Source organism: Lepisma saccharinum, chromosome 24 (genome assembly GCF_977018435.1).
Source record: "Lepisma saccharinum chromosome 24, izLepSacc3.1, whole genome shotgun sequence".
Classification (NCBI taxonomy): Eukaryota; Metazoa; Arthropoda; class Insecta; order Zygentoma; family Lepismatidae; genus Lepisma; species Lepisma saccharinum.
Genome location: NC_139252.1, coordinates 59,649,192 through 59,665,164, shown reverse-complemented (window position 1 = coordinate 59,665,164; position 15,973 = coordinate 59,649,192). Strand labels below are relative to the sequence as shown.

At 40.2% G+C, this 15,973-nt stretch overlaps 1 protein-coding gene across 3 annotated transcripts in view; it reads left to right on the top strand.

Moving 5' to 3' along the window:
• Nucleotides 1-1,788: 1,788 nt before the first annotated feature.
• The window catches only part of LOC145978034 (uncharacterized), a 63,014-nt gene continuing 48,829 nt past the window's right edge, over nucleotides 1,789-15,973 (top strand). Inside the window, exon 1 of one of the 3 annotated variants that reach the window (XM_083110427.1) lies at nucleotides 1,789-1,920. The gene's annotated coding sequence lies outside the window, so the exon portion shown is untranslated. The other 2 variants (XM_083110428.1, XM_083110423.1) reach the window with 2 other exon arrangements.

Sequence of the window (15,973 nt, the reverse complement as noted above, 5' to 3'; positions counted from 1 at the left end):
AGCTGGTATATTGTCACATTTAGATTTGTGATGGTTAGGCTAATGTCATAGTTTCACCTTTTGCAATCAAAATGAATAGTTTTGGTCATATGATCACTCAAAATTTATTAATTTCATATAATTTGTCCTAGTATACAGATTTGCTGGTTCAAATTGCAAATCCAGATACGTTTAATTATATTAAATGAATAAATTTTAAATGATCACATGACCAAAACTATTCAATTGATTCCAAAGGTGAAACTATGACATTAGCCTAACCATTTCAAATCTAAATATGACAATATACCAGCTTTATTGCCATATGAAGATGTATTATTTACCAGAATCATATAAGACACATGTAAGTCTTCATATAATTTGTATTGTATGTAATGGGTCCTAGTCAAATCATTGTAACATTTGAAATCATTTTGAAATATAACTTACAATTAATGGTGTACAATAATTTTATTTTATTATCTTCAGAATAACTTTAATAGTATCCATTACGTTAAAAAAAACTGTAGAAGAGCAAAATTCTCGAAAAATTATTGAAAACTCACGTAGATATTTTGATATACAATTTGCAATTAAAGATCTCAATGCACATAATGAAAGAAAAATATTGTATTTCACCATTAGTGCACGTCTATATGTACAGTGAGATATTTAGAAATATTAATTGAATTGGTATGACTTAAGATGACTGGAACCCTCTTCGATTTTCTTCATATTTGACATACTTACTAATTGAGGTCTGCTATAGATCGACCACAAGGAAAAAAACCTTGGGACGAGAAGTCCCCGCGCAACTTTCCCTTCTTCCCTCCACCTCGGGCCATAAGGAAGCATGGTCAACTCTCCCCCCCCCCTACTCGCGGGGGTACGGTGCACATGACTCGCGGGTCTGCGCAGGTTGTTTTGCTCGTGGTTCCACTATAATGACGAATCTGAAGTTAAAATTTGTCGGAAACGTCCAGAAATTGCAAAATAATTGCGAACCATTGATGCTAGTCCCACGAACCATTGACGTGTGGTTAGGTTAGGCAAACATAGTTAAAATTTGGTGTCGTGGTAGTATCACGAATATATAGGATTTCCTTGTGAAACAAAAGAATTCGCGAAAATCGACGGTTTCCATTCCGAAAACTAACGACTTATTTTCGCTTATTTTGCAATTTCTAGACGTTTCCGACAACTTTTAACTTCAGATTCGTGATTAGGCCACCTCAATTAGTGAGTATGCCAAATATGAAGAAAATCGGAGAGGGGTCCGATCATCTCAAGTCGTTCCTTGAAAACTGTTTAAATTCAATAATAATGTAATTATTAACCAGTTTACCATTAGTAAATAATATCCATGATCAATAGTTATTAGTTATAATACAGGTATTTTAATTTTACTATTCTCCGACTACTGAAAGCTGAACCCTTCCCATGTTTTGATTAAATAATTATGTTACGGATTACAAATAATACTTCGTCGCGGAGTTATATATTTAAGCTATACGATAATGTTTTCATATGAGCCTGAAAAACGTTAGTAAGGATGATCACCCACAGTTAAGGTCAAGCTGCTGCAATAAGCCAATAACCCTTCCGGTTTAGGAATGCCAGAGCGTTAGCGTCACTACGGCTTATCATAATCCTGGCACTGGGACATGTTTGAATTGGGATTCATCATGGTATTTCCGATTTCATTTTCGGCTTCGTAAAGATTAGAGTGTCATATCCGTATTATCCGTCCTTATCTTTATGTTCCCGATTACAGGTATCTGAACAGTTTGCCTCGGCGGCTCTTTTAATGGCCTCTTAGGTGGATAGCGTATCGAGGTTTATCCTAGGCGTTTTCATCATCACACATTTTGCACTGTGCTCATTCGTAAATGACACATTTTCTGCGTACACGATTCCCATTCCAGCTTCTCACTATTCCAGGTAACGTTCAATTGTTTAAAGGTTATCTAGTTTCACGCAAAACGAGACCCGTTTCATGTGTGTGGAGGTGCTGGGTGTGAGTGAACAGCATCAGAGATAGAGAGTTTTGGAGGCCGAGGTGATTCGATTATACTCGCCGAAGCAATTACTGGTAACCACAAGTAAGTACTAGATCACTTTTAGATCATGAGCAGATTCGTTGATTCAATTAAGATATCTAACGTCGCTTTTCCGGCACTTTGACTAATCGTGCCGATGAAACTGAACACCTAAACAACACTCTTGCCCAGGCCGGGATTCGAACCCGGGAGCCCTGGCGCCATAGTGTGCTGTGATAACCACTCCCCCCTGGAGGTCGGTATATATAGCGACCTGCGTAACAAATACAAGTATTTTGTGGTTAAAATGTCGATAAGAAATCAGTTATCTCGTTTGCCTATTTAGGTAACTACGAAAAAATACTAGAAATATAAAATTTGGTGTAAAGAAATTCAGATGTTAATTATATAAATTGTCATCATCACATCACTAGCAGTTTGTTAAAAATGTGTGCCCAATAAACCGGGGCTATCACTAACGTACGCAGGTTATTTTTATGAAAGGGGGTTGCAATTATTAAGATAGTTACGTACGTAGCTGCGTTCTGGGGGGGGCGTAATTACCTTAGTTTTAAAATTTGTTGAAAGGCATAAATTGTAATCGGGATCATATTATAGGGAAGTGTGCATTTACCACTTTCCCCGAGTTCTTTAATGATTTCATTTGAAAATTTTTATTTTATCAGAATTTCGGGAAAAGCTGCAGCCCCATCAGCTCCCCTCCCTGCATACGCCAGTTGTACTGATTGATATAGGTGGACCATATCGCAGTTTCGTAATAAATGCATGTTAAACTTTGTTTCACTACTGGAACAAATCAACAATGAAACATTTTGACAGCTCTCATACATTAAAAAACTGTGACATCTTCATTAAAGTTGTTAAATAACTTATCAAAAACTAAAAGCAAATCTTAATAGTGTAGAAGAAGTAAATTGCCCACGTCTTAATGACCGGTACAGTAGGATCCATGAGTATTACCGTGCAAATTGTCAATCACCATGTTCGTGCACTTTATTTCACCCAATAAGAGCTTCAAGAATGAAAAGAAAACTCAAAACAAGCTGTTAAAAACTTCTGCACCAGCATATATAAAAATCCATTGCTTAAAAACACATTGGATGTAAGAGAAAAATTAATGAAAAATAGTCATGGACAATTTGCACGGTAATACTCATGGATCCCACTTTACACGCATGACCCTGTTAGCCTGCCATGCGAGAAACTAAACAGCGGAATGAAACTTCAAAACTTTTACAATTACAGATAACTGTCAAGTTTCAGGTAAAAGTACAAAACTTACTTGCAAATTTCCGTTGATTTTTCTGTACTTATCTCTACTGACAACGGCCGTATTCTCGCACTTCGTTGAAATCACGAGCGCACATTATCCTCCACACCACACCACAGGTCACGAAACAAAATGCGCGGCACATTAGCAAAACTGCTTTGCTTTCCTTCCCTGATTTTGTCTTGTCCCCTGCGACTGCGAGTTGACCAAAGCATACATAGTTGCCACGTCGTTCCGAACACTAACGGTACCAGTTTTATCTCTGTCTCTCCACTTGCCATGTACCCTACTCGTATGCAACAAAATATGAATATGTATCTGTTGCATCCTTGCGGTTCGTGTGCGGTTGATGTTCCTGTCAGATTCGCTTTTGTTGCTTGCAAGTTGGCAACATGTCGGCAGTGGAGTCGAGTGACCGAGGGGAAAGCACGGAATTTCTACGGACCCTTCGAAAGGAACCATGTGTCTTCCATACTAGTGATGGGTCATGGCAGTTCCTTTTCGGGAGGCAGTTCACCGGAGCTCGCTCACCGAAAGGAGTCGTTCACCAGGAGTCGTTCAAAGGAACGACGAGGCAGTTCCTTTTAGAAAGGCAGTTCATTGGAGCTTGCTCGTTGAAAGAGTCGTTCACAGGAGCTACCATACCAACACAGCTCCAAGTTGGTTTCGTTGGGCGGGGGAGGGGATGGAAAGAATTAGAGGGGAGGAATCCGCCTTCGCGCAAGGATGGAAGAACACAAAACAGCTACTAAAGTGACTCCGGCTAGAGTTTGGACTTGAGGAACCCCAGACTTTTCGTCTCCACTTGTGCTAGTGTGAAAGGGGGGGGGGGTGCGAAAGCGGTGTTGCCAAACGTCTGAGAGTCTGATTATTCTTTTTTGTCCAGTCGTACAGGACATCTTTTCCTGTCAACATGCACCCTTCGCTCGCTCGCATTTCAGGCAGAGGCAGGGAGGCGGAGACCCACGCTTTCGCTTGCTACCCCTAGGCAACCGGCTTCGCCGTGCTTGGCCTTTTTGGGAGTGGATTCTCTCGAGGGGGGGGGGGACGATGAGCTACGTCGAGTTCCGATTACTCAATATTATTATCCATCCTTTATAGTTTATATTAATTTCATTGTTGTCTACACAGCGATATCAAATAGTGAATTATATATTGATTGGAAGTGAACGAACATTATGTGTTTTACTGATATCCTCACAAGAGTATCTACAGAATGTTTAGTAAGATCCTGAAATTTAGGTTGAATTCAGAATTTATGTAATATTGAATGGGTGATTGGGTCGAGGGGGACTCATGGGGCTGCAGTTCCCTCCCGAAATTTTGAGAAATTCAAAAGTTTCAACTAAAAGTATTTTTTAAAAAATCAGGAAAACCAAATTGGTAACTGAAGAACCTCTTAAATCATCATCCCTCCCTCATTGTTGAACTACTGCAGCATTGCTGTTGTAAACAGAGTTGCACGCATAACTAAGCGGAAAACCGCCACTATCAACAACTAGCAACAAAAGACGGGACCTCGCTCGCTCTCGCGCTCTCTCTTTCTCTCCCTCTCTCGCGCAGGTTCGTAGGAGGTAGGAGTGAGTCATCGACTGGGAGCGTTGGCAGCATACAAGCAAAGCTCACGACTCCTGAGGAACTACCACTTGTCATGGCAGTTCCTTTTCGGGAGGCAGTTCACCGGAGCTCGCTCACTCAAGCAGCCATTCAAAGGAACGATCAACTCCTCTCCATGTTGGTTTCGTGCAGCTGAAGTGAGGGGGGGTGGGGGAGGACTTGCTGGAGTTAGCTTGAGTGAAAAGAATTAGGAGAGAGGGAACTCCGCCTACTACTCCACCTACCACAAGAAAACCAGAGCACGTACACAGCAGAAACAAAACAAAACACCGTCGCTCTCTCTCGCAGTCATGAGTCATCGACGGAGCTGGAACTGCATGAGCGGTTGACAACGTACACTCAAAGCTCACGACTCCGAGGAACGACCACAGAGGAACTGCTCGTTCACTCCGAAGGAGCGAGCAGTTCACAGTTCCCAAGAGGGAGTCGTTCAAAAGGAACGACTCGTTCACGAACGACCCATCACTATTCCATACAGCCCATTCGACCCCACCCCCAGACCACCCGCGGATCAGTGTTGCTGCCTGCTATTTTCCAAGCGAAATCCCAGTCCCGACTACCGATTTCCTCAGAATTGCATCCAATCTCATCGGCTATTTTATCTATGGTTGCAGTCACATGCATTGGCGTAGGTCAGTGTCCTCCCGTCATGGCTTTTTATATTGCGATCTTATTTAGAAGCCTGCCCCTCCCCCATGGCCGTAGGCAAGAAAAAATTTCGGGGGGGGGTTCATTCATAATTGTTCCCATGGCCGTCACCAGAAATTTGAATAATAGAAATAATAACAATAATTATACAATAATAATTAAAATTTCATAATAATAAAACAATTTTATTCCAAAATAATAATAATAATAATAATTATTATTATTATTATTATTATTATATCCTTAAGGGGGCTTACTCAATTCAGCAGATGAGTGAATATCGAGCACAAGTTTTTTTTGTTTGTTTTTTTACGTTTCGTACAGTGTGTACTGAAATGCACAATTATTATACTTTGTTATTAAATTTTAAGACACCTTCAAGAAAAAGCTCTAAAATTTAGATAGAAATTTTAGTCATAAAGTTTTTGTTGTTTGACCTTATAACTTAATTTTTGGAATTTTGAAAAGTGTGGAACCAGTTACTCTCTTTAAAAACTTAGCCTGGTGCATGGATTGTAACCTCAATCGCGAATGCGCTACGAAACTGGAGATCCTAGGTTTGAACTCCTATCAGGGGGAATTTCAACTTTATCGGACAGGGAATTTAAAAGTTGGAAAGGGAATTTTGGGACAATCATAAGGGAATTTTCAGTGTATATTCCTTGTGACGCAGGAACTAAACTGGAAAGAGGACAGCAGAAATGAAAATGGAGGGGTCACGGGGTGGGCTGTGATTCCGAGAATAAATCCTGTTTCACTCAACTTTCAGAATTCCAAATATATGAAAATTCTAGCTCGATCCTTTCAACATTGTCTCCTTGTATTTTTGTGATGCTTCGAAAAAAAAATTTGAAAATAGTTACAGATTTTGGTTTCGGAACTTCCATTAATCCAACATGTCAGATGTTTCGGGGGGGGGGGGGTTTGAACCCTAGAAACCCCCCTCTAAATACGGCCATGCCCTCCCCCCTCTCTATCTATCTATCTATCTATCTATATATATATATATATATATATATATATATATATATATATATATATATAGTATATATATTTTCAGGCATTGACTTTGGTGTAAATATAATGCAATACAGAGAGAGACCCTGCTATGGGCGGAGTTTGAGCTTTTGCTTTAAGGGGGGGGGCAGATTCTGGGAGAAACATATGATGTACCTGAGGGGTATTGAATATCCCCTAGTTTATAAGGGGTTCGGAGGCCTTCCCCCGGGAAAAAAAAACAACAATTTAAAAACACTTAGTTTTAGGCCTTTTACATTTGAAAATGTTAAATTTCCTCGCTTAAGTAAACAAATATTAATTAGTATATTGGTTGTTGAAAAGTTGTTTTGATGCCCCAGCAGTAACTGTTGACTCAACAGAAAGTCATTTTACGTTTTTCTTTCTTCAAACTGTACACATCAATCAAATCGTCTAACACCCGCTATTGCGGCGCAATTACCGCACATGCCATCATGCCAAACGTCAAGATTTGCGGTATGGCTTCATAACAAAAATGTAGTAACTGAACTTAATCATATGTTATCTTTTTAGTATTTTTTAAGATGGGGGGCAGGCCCCCGGCCCCTCCAGAACTCCGCCTATGGACCCTGCATAGAAAAAAATTGGGCACCCTTGGCCTACCGAGTCCGAGCCTTTCCCAAAATTTGCTCTACAAAGCAATTTATTTCATTTATGTTTATTTATTTATTGATAAGAGCCCAACAGGCTGAGCCCAATTATAGCGCTCTCATTAAATAATGACATGACAGTACAATAGATTTCCTCCAGTGTTTCAGTAATGGATTTTTTAAGCTTGTACAAACTCATTGCAAAAATATAAATTGTGTTATTTACACTTGAAATTGTGTTGAAAGAGTTGCACGACAGATAAAGATATTGTTATGTCCCATCCTCGTCGCCATTTGTTATGTCCTATTATTTATGACATAAATAGAAATAAACATCTCAAGATTGGAACTTCATAATTAAATATATTGAAACTTGTAACAAGGTGGATTACATTATTAAAACTTAAATCATCCATAAGACACATAAACAAGATGCATAATCGTTGCTATGCACAGACTATATACATTGGCCATAACTGCTAGTTCACCACATACAATAACGTATTTTATAATATATATCAGATATTCTGCACGCTCTCCACACCAGAGAGGCAGAAAGAATTGACGTTTTCGCTCTCTGACAATGAAAGATTTTATGTTTGGAACGTGTTTTGGAAACGAGAACATTAAATGTTACGGTTGATAACATGTTGGAATCGTCTATTAAACCTTTAATTACTTTATACAGAAAGAGCAGGTCACTTGCTTGTCGTTGGAGTGCTAATTTGCAGAAATTGTTCTCTGAAAGTAGATTATCGTATGAAATGAATGTTGGATATTCTCCACAGGCTTTGAATTCGGGGTAACTAAGGAACTTTGACTGAATACGTTCTAGCAGCGGCGGCTCTAAGGGGAGAGCCGCCGTGCCATGGCTCTACCCTCAGAAAAAGAAATAGCACTTGCTTTGCCAAAATATAGTTAAATTTATACATTTACGAACGAGGAGATTCGAATCTCGTAAGCGTTCGAGCTTACGGCCGCCTCAATTCCTGCGCCGCATCCCCAGCTGTTCTCTCATTTGCTCTGGGCTAGCATAGTCTGGCCTAAGCGCAGAGGCATGCGCGGAGGCATGAAAAAGTCTCCACAGTCAACGAGCGAGGAGGTGGGGTGGTAGCCCAGTGGCAGCCATGAGACAATCAACCGAGCCAGGTCGCGTCGTGGCACGACGCGAAAGCTTTCGCATTGTGTTGACATAGTTGCAAACTTCACAGAGAAGTGACTAATACTGACCGATTTGTAATACTCGTTGGAGAAGTAATTCGCGAGAAAGATACTTTCCTGCATACTTGGCAAGAACGAACGTAATGATAGATGCGTCTAAAGAGCCATCCAGACTTTTTTGTTATCGATTTCTTCCTTAAGCAAAGATATATCCCTTGCTCTCACGCACACAGACACTCATGTGTTGCAACTGACGTTGACAACATTGAAGACATTTACTGTACAAAAAAATTGCCTAAATATCAAAGGGAATTCGCATCACCAGGGGATTTTTTACTTTAATATTATTAAAAAAGCACACGGAAAATCTATCAGTATAAGAATTTCACTTGGAGATATAATTCAATTTCTTGCATTGAATTTTAAAAATTGTAGATCTACAGTTCATTTAGCAGATAATCATATTTCAGTTGTTAGTACCACCGATCGTTGATGTACCGTCTGTCGTGCCGGGGTTGCAAATTATAAACAAAGCAAGGCGGGAATACCGTGATCGACTCGGTGTCTCTAATTGTCCAGTGTTTTTCTTTTTAGTGAAGTGAAAGTGTCCGATGGTTTGTGAAAGGAAGGCTAGTTAGTAAAGATGAGTCAGATTAGAGCACTATTACATACACCGTTTTCCAAGGAACTATACGATATTAAATTAAAAGTTAAACAACTTGGCTGTCCCACGCCAGATTTAAACATAAATTCTATTTAAAAATATCAAAAAAATGGTAAAGGTGACAGGCGTCGAAATTTTAATAGTCGCATTTATTGCTTAGAAACTCTGGCCGACCTCCGCACAGCATGCTTCGACGACAGGGATTGCGGGTTCGAATCTCGGCCTGGGCATCGGTGTTCTTTGTGAGTGTTCACTCATCCTTATCTTCGCGATTAGCCAAAAGTAGTACAAATGCGAAGTAAAATAAACCAATCTTAGGAAGTCTGAATTTTTGTCTACAATTTTAGTAAACAAAGTTCCATTAAAATTACCTCTTTCATTAGATTTCTATGACATATGCTAGCGAAAATTTTTCGATTTCTTGATCACGTTGGCACTACCCATCATACTAGCTGCCAGCCCGCCACTGCGTTCTAGTCTATGAATTATTCTGGGTAGGATTCCAGATTACTGACGCATATTCTAGTTTTGACCGTACGAGGGAATAGCACTGGTTCTATTTTCGTGAAGACGTGGCTTGATCGGATTATAAAACTTAAGTCTCTGACAGCGTCGTTAGTAACAGTTTCAATATGCTTATTAAATCTGAGCTTGGAGTCGAAGGTCACTCCGAGGTCTTTAATTTCACTTTTGCGTGCGATTTGTATGTCATTAATGCTGTATAGAAAAACACAAGGTGCTTTGCGTTTTGAGTAAGTGACTACGCTGCATTTTGTTGGGTTAAGATCTAATCTTTTATTTTTACATCAAGAGATCACTCTGTCTACATCTTCCTGTAGTTTCAAACAGTCTTCAGAAGTTGTTATTTCGTGGAAAAGCTTAAGATCGTCGGCGAAAAGCAGCTTTTGAGATTTTTGAATGCAATTAGGTAAGTTGTTGATAAGTATTATAATAAAAACAAGAGCGGTCCAAGATTGGACCCTTGCGGAACACGAGCGACTTCTCGTAATTTTTCTTCATACTACAGTTTGCGTTCGATCGGCCAAATATGAAGCAAAGAAATTTTAAGTATTAAGTGAAATATTCAATGAGGCCATTTTCTGCAGTGATATATAATGGTTAATTTTGTCAAATGCCTTAGTAAAATCGGTGTATATTACATAAAGAGCAGTCAATTTGAAATACATTTTGGGGTTCTGAATTCGAAAAATGCTTGATTTTCCCCCTTTCTTTAATGTTATGCAGCATCTGAAACAAAACCTATATGTAAGACCATTTTCGTGAAGTTTAGTGGCGGGGGTGTTGGTGGTGGGTCATAACACATCTTATTTAATTTATTTATTTATTCAAAGTTTCAGATACAGCACTTTTAAGGCCATTTTACACTGAAAACTCTAACAAATAACAAGAACAATTCAAGATGGTTTTAGGTAAAAACAAGAAAGGTTAAATATAAACATAAGACATAAACAAGGAAAGAAACAAAGATTTACATAAACATTTTTAGGGAAGATCGGAAAATGCTTTCAGGGGCAAAAATGTCTATGTTTGTGGGTAGTTTATTGTAGAACTGGGGCAGCCTGTGGAATAGAGCGCGCTTCATAAGGGAAAGCCTAGCTGTGGAACAATTCAGTGTTTAGGGTCGATCGAGAGGGAACTCTGAAGTTGAATTCTGTAAGAAGAAATTCAGATCTTAATTTCCCATTGATGATTTTATAGAAAAATTTCATATCGGCCATATCGCGTCGGGTCTGCAGTAACTGAATGTTCAAAGTAGTCAGGATGTGAGGTTCCTAGAAAAAGAACGTCAAAGGCAGGAAAAGATGACAAAATTCGGGCTGATGTTTACCACTAAAAAAGTATGCGTAACCCCCCCCCCCCTTCCTTTAAACGAAAATCCGTCTTTATTCATGCCCACTTTCGCCTCCGCGATTTTACGCAACTCAACCATGCACTCCATTTGTGTTTTCTGCTGTCAGCTGGATGTAAACATGGCAATCCCATACTTGCAAAGCAAAATGCTAATGGCAAGTCCCTCTCAGTCCTACTTTACGCGCGGTAAACAAACGTGATGTGTTGATAAGCGAACCCCCTCCCTCATCCATCTAGCTATACAGGAAGAACGGGGTCACAAGTCACGAGGGTGAAGCTTTGTCCACGCAGTGACCAACTGGTGGCTGCGTTGTAGCGACGACCTTGAATTTGTGTTGTCTTCCATCGAGTTTGCGAGGGCGGCTGTTCCTTCTTCCTCCTGGCAGCGTTGCCATCTGCGACGAAATTCGTCTAAACTTTCCATGCCCACATTAGCGTTCGCAATTACGACGCAAAATCGATCGTAATCTTTACTTTGAAGCTTAACAAATCTCTATGGTCACCATTTTTCGGCGACTATGTAATTTTAATCCTTATAAACGTCCTAGAATAAAGGCGGGAGCAATAAAACATTACTTGTTTCATACGCAAGCATTTCACCAGCGGAAAAGTCGAAACTTCCATTTGATTAGCCGTAACTTGATTTTGAAGCTGATTCCCCATAAGGAATACATGGGATTTCGAAAATTCTGATCACATTTTTCAAACATCGCGTCCAGCTTAATAATCAACATAAGGAAACGCTTCCACTTGCAACATGGAGAGAAATTCATACTCATGGATACATCCAGGTTCTTTTTTTTTAGTAGCAGTGCCCATTTGGGAGATATTGAAATAAATGCACAATTGGTGCGTAATTGTAACGCCTCCCCTTAACGTCCATTTTCCAGGGATCAATGCCTGCCTGTTGCATACAAAAACAGCGGTCTCACTTTAGTACCTAACATTCGGCACTCAATATGCCGACGACATAATATGAAGGGTGACCATGCAGTGCAGTCGCCGTACTAACAGGTGTGCAATCACAGCGCACAACGGTTATTTTGACAAAATCCTGTTTCCCTTATGGCTGCTTTGTGGAGGGGGAATTTTAACGTTGTCTTCGCTTCTTCGCAGGCCCCCGTACTAAGGCCTCTTGATATATGTACACACACAAACACAGTGGCGGGCTATTTTGACACTTTTGCCCCCGTACTATGGCCTCTAAATGCTTGCCTACCAAGAGAAAATAACTGCCCTTGCTCCCTCCTCATCCCCAGTTTTGGCACCCAATCGCTGATACTGGCCAGAAGTATTCGGGTAGTTCTGAGTTTCGCAAATTAAGAATGTTTTCAAATTTCCTTTTTTTTTTTTTATACCAGAACCATTGAACAGTCACGATAATTCTATGTTTTGGAAATAATATATTTCAAAATTAAATTATACGCGTTAGCAATTATTATTACAATAAAGAATTCTAAATGTGAGTTAACCCATAGCCCGCTACGAAGGATCGTAGCAGTCTATGGTTTACCGAGAGAGAGAGAGATTTTCACCTGGTAGCCAGTAGCGGCGATTGGGTGCGAAAACCGGGGGGCAAGGACAATTTACTTTCTCTTAGTAGACACAAGTTGAGTATGGATTTTCGTTTCAGGTCCACTTTTATGCACAGATAGACTAATTGGGACTGGACCTACAGTTTAAAGTGGGATCCGAAGTACTATGTGGTTCCACCGGGTCTGGGTACACAAGGCTTAGCATTAAGAGGCCATAGAGCAGGAGCAACAGTGGAAATAGTGAGAGGGGGCAATTGCCCCCCATGATCCATCCATTCACCGCCACTGCTGGTAGCCATGCATCAATGGCTATATAACTAAACGTACCCAATATCGCAGACTGCAGACTTCTGGAAACTGCCTCTCTACACAACAAACACATTCATATATGCAAGGACTAAATTGAAATTTTTACAAGTTTAAAAAATCTTCGATGTTTTTTTCGTAGCTTTTTATGGGTTCACATTTAAAAATTTCACGGCTCGAGGGGGGGGGGGATGGCCCCCATGGCCCTTCTCCTGGGTACGGGCCTGCGCGGGTTTCTGGCGCGGCGGAACTTTAGGTTTAAAAAAAGGGGGTTCACCCCTTCGCACCGGCCTGGCGCTGCCCCTGTTCATAAGCAAACTCGTTTCGCTTGGCACTCGTGATCCTGAAGGGTCATAGAGTGGATAACATGTTTCTTTTATTTTTGTCTGACCAGGAAGGCTAAACCCTTGTTAAACAACCGTGATATATTTAATATGTTTTTACTTGTTTATGTCACTTTGTTTCATTTTGACTGACAGGGGCAAGGCAAGGGGGAGCAGAGGGGGCAAATGCCCTGGGAAAAGTTCGTGCAATAGCATCCCCTTATGCAGAGGCGCAACCAGGATTTTTTGTCTGGGGGGGGCAAGTACCAGGACAAACGTACCAATAATAATAATGATAGTAATAATAACAACAATAATATTATTACTACTACTACTACCAGCAGTAGTAGTAGTATCAAAGACGTGATTATCCTCATAAATTACGCCAAAAGGGGGTAGATGTCGGTGCTAAAGCATTTGTTTAGAACAAATGGTTTGAAATACAACACGTTCAATTTCACATTAGCTAATAATGGAAAACAAACACACAAATTGCATTTTTGAATGGCAGAATATGTATGGTAAATGTATTCCGAAGATAATTCCTTTTGCACATAACATATATAATTGGCAGCTCGACGGTGAGGCGTATACGAGAATTGTCGTGCCTACGGTTGTAAAAATATACGTCGCACTCGTTCGTCCAGTACTGGAATGCTGCATTCCCATATGGAATCAACAGTACAAAACACGGCAAGAGGAAGTGGAGAGTGTCCAAAGGCAGTTTGTGAAATGTCTGTGCTTCAAGGTGAACATTGAATATCACAAAAAGAACTAGCCCATGCAAGCATTTCGGTCTGGAAACTTTGTTCAACAGAAGAGTCGTCAGTGATGTCATTTTTTACAGAAACTGATTAATCATGGCTGTGAGTGTTCTGCACTGTTAGAAAGTATAAACTTTAATGTAGGCCGACACAGCGCAAGAAACCGGAAATTATTCTACACGGAGAGGTCAAGGCTCAACACGCATAGGTTTTCACCCTCAGGACACGGTGAATGAACTATTAAAAACTGTAGAGTTCGACATGTTCACAGACTCACGTAGTGTGCTGAAAAAAAAGATAATCACAACAATAAGTTCATAAATTGATGTAAATATTGCGTACATAGACCAGTGATGTGCGTCTACGTGTAAACAGCGATAGTCTACATTCTACATGTAGACTATTTTATACACGTAGATTACGTAATCTATGTAAACAACATGGCAAAAGGTTTTAACTTGGCAAAGGGCGCCGTGGAATTAAGAGAAAATTATGCTGCGTATCAGTTGCTGATGTGTGAGGAGAACTTTTCATACTCTTTCTTCCAAATTCGAACAATTTCTCACCAAGGAAGAGACCTAATATAGGAAATATTCTAGTGTTTTATGGGAAGAAGACCACTCTTGCCTCACGACTGCCATCTGTTGTTGTTTTTTTACACTATTTATCTTCTTCCATTGTTGATAATAAAAGAGAAGAGAAATTTTGTTGTAAATGGGGTTCTTTTCATTTCGTTAGGAACCAATATAGTTGAAAATGTCACTTTCCTTTCATGAAAGCCTTGAAAATTATTTTTAATGCACTTTAGATTGTCTACGTATTCTATGTATACTAAAACCCAATGTAATCTACGCGTAGATTACGTGTAGACAACGCATGTAGACGTAAACTTATAGTCTACGGCACATCACTGACATAGACGCTCATACTTTCATCTATTCTTTTTTCTCTTCTCTCTTGTTATTTATTCACAGTATATTATGTTCAACATAATTGGGAAATATATCCTGTGCTGAACAAATAAATAATAATAATAATAACTTTCATGTACAAGATATGTTTTACACATATGCAACGTGGAGCGACATAAAATAAGAAAATACATAACCTATGCGACATGCAAACACTAAATTGTGTACGTATTCAAATCATATTATTGATTCATTTGGTGCTTTTAAATCTACTTTATGCACAGTATGGCTAATCGGGACTGGACCTACAGTTTAAAGTGGAATCCGAACCACTATGTGCCTCCACCGGGTATGGAACCCGGGATCCTTTGATTACAAGGCGACAACGCTACCACTGCGCCATCGAGGAGGCCAACACATATAATTTAAATGCATTACAGAAAACAATCAAATTGCGAGCGAAGCGAGAAAGAATATTTTTAAACCCAGTTCCTGCAACTGAAAACAATATTGATTTTATAGGGCGCAAATATTTTCACGGCCGAGTCCCACCGGCCCCTAGATACGGTTCTGAATTTGACGAAACTGATAAACGCAGGCAGGTACTGCGAGCAAAGCGAGCAATAAAATTTTACGAAATGTATTTTTATTTGCATAAAATTTGAAATCGAGGGGGGCAATTACTTATATGTGCCCCCCGCAGGTGCCCTTGGCCGTCGACGTTTGCCTCCCCCCCGGAATTGACTTCCGTCGAAGGTTGGAAGAGCAATGAGCCCCTGCTCCCCTGTGGTTGCGCCACTGCCCTTATTCCCCCCCGGCCCAAACTTTCAGTTTGAACACTGCTGTACTCCTCCAAGAGAAAAAATTCTACGGGAGGCCTTGCCAGTGACTCACCCAAACAAGAAAGACTGCCACCACTACTGTATACATAACATTAACTTTTCTACATTAGTTTTTGAACATACTGTAGTGAACTGCACTGGTTTATGCGAAAAGGTGCGGTCTGGTGAAATTCGGCAGTGTAATAGGATATTTCGTCTTAACAAGATGGCAACCCTGCATGTCAGTCGCTCCAGAGGGGAGTGGTGCTGCAGGGAGCGTAGTGGCGCCATTTTTCAGAACGTAGTGATATTTGTAGCTTCCTGGTGGTGGGAAAACTCGACGCAACGACAAGGTGAGACAGTTTTGCCTTCTCTCGTGAATGACCGTCACGCTGTGTTGCACGGCGCGTGTTG